The sequence below is a fragment of the Antechinus flavipes genome, chromosome 4 (assembly GCF_016432865.1).
Source record: "Antechinus flavipes isolate AdamAnt ecotype Samford, QLD, Australia chromosome 4, AdamAnt_v2, whole genome shotgun sequence".
In the NCBI taxonomy this organism is placed as follows: Eukaryota; Metazoa; Chordata; class Mammalia; order Dasyuromorphia; family Dasyuridae; genus Antechinus; species Antechinus flavipes.
This window is the reverse complement of record NC_067401.1, coordinates 109,343,742-109,350,940: the sequence shown is the minus strand read 5'-3', so window position 1 is coordinate 109,350,940 and position 7,199 is coordinate 109,343,742.

Genomic DNA, 7,199 nt, shown 5'->3' with positions numbered 1-7,199 from the left:
AAGCGGGAGTGAGGGGGCATGATGGAGGATAAAAGGGGCATGATGGAGGATAAAAGAAGAACTCAGGGGGCATGATGGAGAATAAAAGAAGCACTCAGGGGGCATGATGGAGGATAAAAGAAGAACTCAGCCAGCACTCACCACGCTAAAGAAATGAAGAACTTCCTAGCAGAGAGAAGAATAGATCAAGTAATGATTCCTGCAGGAATGACTGCCTATCTCCAGACCCTTGATATTGCAATAAACAAGCCATTCAAGGACCATTTGTGCATGGAAGTCAATGACTACATTGAAAATAGAATGGAAAGAAATCAGCGTGGAAACTTTGTGAAGCCCTGTCTGCAAGAAGTCGTGACTTGGGTGAAGAAGTCATGGGATAAAATTACTGACAGCTGTGTCACCAAGGCACTACAAGCAGGTTACCTGGACAAGACATGTTCATTTAAAGAGAGCTATATTGCTGGACATGACAGATTGGGTCTACTTCTTCTGAAGGAAATAGAGGTGCAAGACATTCAGGACGGAATTCAGGGTATGGACACTTATGACGATGTTGTTGAAGAAGACGACATGATCATTATTGAATAAAGGTACTTTTTTTTTGTTCACATTTACCTGTTTTATTAAAATTGCTGTCAATGTTCATTAAAATAAGCCCTCCCCTGAAAATAAGCCCTCTGGTGTTTTTCTATCAAAAAAATTAATAAGACAGTGTCTTATTATCGAGGAAACACGGTAACTATCCAGGATAGAGATTTGATTCCAAGGGTCCCTGATTCTAAGCCTAATGCCCTATCCATTACACCCTACTGACTGGCTTAAAAGAAAAAGTAGAGATCACCTGAGGTGATAAGGTGATAAGGCAGGTGATGAATCCTAAGTAGCCATTTTTAACAGAGTTGAAAATTGATACTACCTCTGATTAGGGAAGATTAAACAACAAATCCAAAAAATACAGACTAATGGGGGAAATAGACATAAGATAGAACTAATCAATTCAATTTTTCTTGATTTCTTCACTAAAATAGAAAGACATCATGATAGAGCATGCTAGTCTTGGAGTCAAGAAAACCTTGGTTCTAATCCTGTCTCTGAAACTTACTAGTTGTATGACTAGTAGTCATATTAGAAGTCATTTAACTACCCAGATGCAGGCAACTAAGACATCTCCTAAGTTATAGTCAAGTTATGACCTGCCTTAGATAAGGAGATTTTCAAACCTTGAAATCATAGGTTTTTGAAATATTAATATTTCTCAACTAAGAAAAGATCATCAGGCTGTGAAGACTAAAACAAAAATTGTCAATAAGGAAAAGATAAGTTAAGCAATGATAACTCATTCATATAATACTTTAAGGTTGTTGAAGCCCTTTCCTCATAACAACTAGGTGAGGGAAGTCATACAACTATAATTATCCAGATTTTACAGATGAATGAAGAAATGGAAGTGGAAAGAGGTTAAGTCATTTGCTCAGGATCATATAATAAATAAATTTCAGGAACAGGACTAGAATCCAGATCTGACTCCAAGGTCTACAATAGTCCATTATACCTTATTTTAATTTATCACATGAAAGTAGTTGACTGATTTGAAGTCCAACATTATTTCTATAAATCATAGAATGAAGCCACGGTCCCTCAGCAAATAGCTGAGCAGGGATCATGGGATTTAAAGCATTAGAAGTCATTTAGTCTAACATTCTCCTTTTATATCTGAGTCACTGAAGCAAACAGAAAGAAATTGAGGTAAAATCGAACAATTTAAAGGTACAGAAAGAATTAATGGATATAATTGTTGAGTTGCTGTTGAAAATATATGAAAAAAATCATATTACAACAAAAAGACTAATGGCTTACTTTGGAGTCATTAGAATTAGATTCAAATCCCACCCACAAAATTTGCTGTATGTTTTGAGCAACTTCATAATCTCCTGCAATCTGAATTTCCTAGCTGGTTAAATGAAGGAGTTAGATTAGATAATAACAATTAGTTAACATTTAACATCACACTTATCATGTGCCAGGAACTATGCTAAACACTTTACAATTATCATCTCATTTGATCCTCACAACAATTATGTGAGGTAAGTGCTATTATTATCTTTATTTTACAGATAGGGAAACTGAGTCAGGAAGAAGTTAGGTGACTTGGTCTACATAGCTAGTAAGTGTCTGAGGCCAGATTTGAACTCTGGTTACTTTCACTTCTAGATCTATGATTCTATATACCTACACTTGGGTTCAAAAAATCAACCACATAATGGAGGATAAAAAAGTTATGACACAGTTCTTGTGAAAAAAAATTCAGAGACTCTGAGTCAATTTAATATAAGTCAAGAATGTGATGAGGCAGACCAAAAAATTAATGTAATCTTAGAATATTACAAGTTTTCCTCCATAAGATCCATGGCTATTCAAAAGAAATTGGTTTAACAATTGGCACAGAAAAAATGAAATAGAAGAATGACTTCTGCCTAAGCCAGAAGTATAAAACTCCCAGTCAGCAAAATTCCAAGTGCAGGGAAGACCATATTAAAATATAATTGGAAAATGCTTAATAAAATAACACAAAAATATAACAGAATATAGATAATGCTAATTTGTGGTTTTCTTTTCTTTTCTTTTTCTTTTTCTTTTCTTTTTTTTTTTTTTGCTGAGGCAAGGGTTAAATGACTTGCCTAGGTTCACACAGCCAGGAAAAGTAGTGTCTAAGGTCAGATTTGAATTCAGGTCCTCCTGACTTCGGGGATAGTGCTCTATCCACTGCCCCAATCTAGCTGCCCCATAATTTGTGGTTTTCTAAATCAGTATATGTTACAGTAATCAATATATGAATTTTACACCATTGGTCTGGGATAAGACATGAAGTTGGACAGCCAGTTTAGTGCATGAACTTACATACACATATATATGTATACACATGCATTTTTACATACTCTCATGTATGTGTGTGTACATATACATATGAGGAAGATAGGCCTAGGACAAAAGTGAATAAAATGGCAGATTATATTGGAAAATTATGCAGGTCTTTTAACAGTTTTTTAACAGACTTTTAAGATCCATCAGTCACATTTGCAAGGTATCAACAGGGTCACTGACAGAAACATGGTCGGTACAAGAGAGGCGCTATTTAGGGAGATCTTCATTATCAAACCTCAAACCATGTTCCAATACAGAAATCTCAAAACTATTTGATACTGGTTAAGCAGTATCAATACTTAATCAGGATGGTTAAGCAACAAAAAAGCAGATGATTGGAATAGATCAGATAAACAATAAACAGAAACAATTGAAAAAAATGGTGCAAGATTTGAGAAATATATTATTGGACAAAGAATGCACTTTTTGACAAGAACTAGAAAAACTGTAAAGTAGTTTGGTGAAAGTTAAGCTTACATCATGATTATAAACCAGGTAGCATGAGACTTGAACATAAAAGACTACAGCATTTAAAAAAGAAAGAATAAGGTTAGGTACCTTCTTTAACTATCCCAGGGGAGAATTCTTAACTAAATAAACAGAGATTATAAAATATGAGACAGAAAACAGTTACTCCATAAAACCAAAAAGCTTTTAGCCAATAAGCTCAATGAAGACAGAATTAGAGAAACAATAGAGGAAAAAACCTTGCAATATATATTACCAATAAAAATAGAACAACCAAAGCATATAAAGAATTGGCACAAATACAAAATATAAGACACCAGAGCAATCCCCCTTAAGATACATGGTCAAAGGATATGAACTATTTTTAAAAGAATCAAAACCCATAAAGGATCACAAGAAAAATGCTTCAAATTACTACTAGAGAGATACAAGTTAAAACAGTTCTTTTACAATCAAAGGTTCTGATAAAGGCCTCATTTCCAAAATATATAGAGAATTGACTCTAATTTATAAGAAATCAAACCATTCTCCAATTGATAAATGGTCAAAGGATATGAACAATTCTCAGATGAAGAAATTAAAACTATTTAGACATATGAAAATGTGCTCCAAATCATTATTAATCAGAGAAATGCAAATTAAGACAACTCTGAGATACCACTACACACCTGACAGATTGGCTAGAATGATGGAAAGATAATGCGGAATGTTGGAGGGGATGTGGGAAAACAGGGACACTGATACATTGTTGGTGGAATTGTGAACACATCCAGCCATTCTGGAGAGCAGTTTGGAACTATGCTCAAAAAGTTATCAAACTGTGCATACCCTTTGATCCAGCAGTGTCTCTACTGGGCTTATACCCCAAAGAGATACTAAAGAAGGGAAAATGTTTGTGGCAGCCCTGTGTGTAGTGGCTAGAAGCTGGAAAATGAATGGATGCCCATCAATTGGAGAATGGTTGAGCAAATTGTGGTATATGAATGTTATGGAATATTATTGTTCTGTAAGGAATGACCAGCAGGATGAATACAGAGAGGACTGGCGAGACTTACATGAACTGATGCTAAGTGAAATGAGCAGAACCAGGAGATCATTATATACCTCAACAATGATACTGTTTGAGGATGTATTCTGATGGAAGTAGATCTCTTCGATAAAGAGAGCTAATTCAGTTTCAATTGATCAAATTGATTGAGCAGCTACACCCAAAGAAAGAACACTGGGAGATGAATATAAACTGCTTGCATTTTTGTTTTTCTTCCCGGATTATTTATACCTTCTGAATCCAATTCCCCCTGTGCAACAAGAGAACTCTTCAGTTCTGCAAACATATATTGTATCTAGGATATACTGTAACCTATTCAACATGTAAAGGATTGCTTGCCATCTGGGGGAGGGGGTGGAAGGAGGGAGGGGAAAAATCGGAACAGAAGTGAATGCAAGGGATAATGCTGTAAAAAATTACCCTAGCATGAGTTCTATTAATAAAAAGTTATTAATAAAAAAAAAACAGTTCTGAGGTTTCATCTCATACTATCCAAATTGGCAAAGATGACAAAAGGGAGCAAGAGGGGGGAGGAGTACTGGAAAGTCGGCAAACAGATGCCCTGTTGATGGAGCTATAAAATGGTCCAATTGCTTTGGATTTGTTTTAATTAAAGGGGGAAAGGAGGGGTAGTGGGGGAATGGGAACTAAACTACCCATACTCTTTGATCTAGTGATCCAGCTACTAGGCACATATTCTTAAGGAAGTCAGACAGAAACCATGGACCAATGTATACGAAAATATTCTTTAAAATACTCTGGCAGCAAAGAAACCAAGTGGGAACTCATTAACTGAAGAATGGCTGAAAAAACTATGGCAAAAGAATGTTATTATACAAAAAGCAAAATTTCATAATTTAGAGAAACATAAAAGAATTTTGTGTGAATGGATACAGAGCTAAGAGATAAATAATTTAAAAAACACTATGAAAATAATATTAATAGGTGGTGCAGTGGATAGAGCTCTAGTCCTGAAGTTAGGAGGACCTTAGTTCAAATCTAATCTCAGATACTTAACACTTCCTAGCTGTGTGTCCTTGAGCGAGTCACTTAACCCCAATTGCCTCAGCAAATAATAATAATAATAATAATGTGTTAATGAAAAGATTGCAAAGAGGAAGTTCAGTTTTGAGTAATAGAAAAAGCAGCAAAAGTCCTAGTTTTGAGATAAGGAATACCTCTTCCCTTACTACAGAAATGTGTGGGAGAACTATGACAGATTATTGTAAGTATGGCAAATAAGTGACTTTTGCTTCTTTTTCTTTGACATAAGGGAAAATTTGGGGGACATAAGTGTGATGAAAAAGAGGAAAGCACCAGTAGAACATACAAAAACAGATGTCATCAAGGACATATAAGTTTAGAAGAGGTAAGCTGGTCACATAGGGAGAATAAAAGATGATGGGTTTGTACAAAATACAGATACTTAAAAGTAAATTGGGGCAGCTAGGTGACATAGTGGATAGAGTGCCAGGTCTAGAATCAGAAAAACTCATCTTCCCGAGTTCAAAATTGACCTCAGACACTTTCTAGCTGTGTGACTTAATTCTGTTTGCCTCATTTTCCTCATCTGTAAAATCAAAAGGCAAAACATTCCCATGTCTTTGCCAAGAAATCCCCAAATGGGGTCATGAAAACTCAAACACAACTAAAAATAACCAACTGAACAGCAAAAAGGAAGGTGAGATTACCTAAATTGGTATGATAACAGATCCACTAACATTTTGAAGAAGTGAGATATAATCTTTGACTATACAAAAGAAATGCCCAAAGTGAGGAAAATGATAATCCTATTGTGTGTGACTAGGCCCTGGTCAGACCACATCTTAATGTGTTAAGTCTACATGCCACATTTTAAGAACACTGATAAATTTGAATTTGTTGAGAGGTCAGATGGGTAAAAATAAGGACAGTGAGACCAAATCAGAACCGTCCAAAAGTGAAATGGACTGCTTCTGTAGAGGGTTACTCATCTCCAAAAGTCTTCAAGCATAAACTAGAACAAGACCCTTGTTGATTTTATAAAGTGTATCTGCTCAGAAGTCCATTCCAACTCTTCTGATTCCATGGGTCCTCCCCCCACATGCCCTTCTACACACCCACTCCTCCACATGCTGATTATATTCTGTTCTTCCCCATTTAAGGGTCTCTTTAGGGTTCATTGTAGCCTAATGTCTTTTTGATATCTGGGATCTGAGTTTAATAACATTAATAGTAAACACTTATATAATGCTTATGTTACCTAATTTGATCCTCACAAAAACCCTGGGACGGAAGAGCTATTATTACCCTCAGTTTATAGAAGAGAAAACAGGCAGATAGCAATTAAGTGACTTGCCTTTGGGTCACAAAGCCAGGGTCTGAGACAGGATTTGAACTCATCTTCCAGATTCTAAATCCTACACTTCATTCATCAAGCCAACTAGCTATCCTAATTTAGGTGCACTATCCCACTAATACAAATGAAAACCCTTCCATACCACAGCAGTCTCACACGTTATTGAATCCAAAAAAGATTCATTTCCTGACGGCCAATGTTCTGGGAATGAGATTCTCTTGTTAGGTTGGTCCTTGGATCACAGAAACAGCAGGGCAGATGAGAAAAACACACTGATTGAGAGCTAGAAATAAGTCAGAGTCCTTTTTCTCCTAGTAACTCCCTTGTATGGCTCTAGATGAAATACTTCCCCTACAAAATAAAAGGGTTAGTACTACATAGGATAGAAGAGTCTTTTAGTTTTCACATGGTATGATTCTTCAT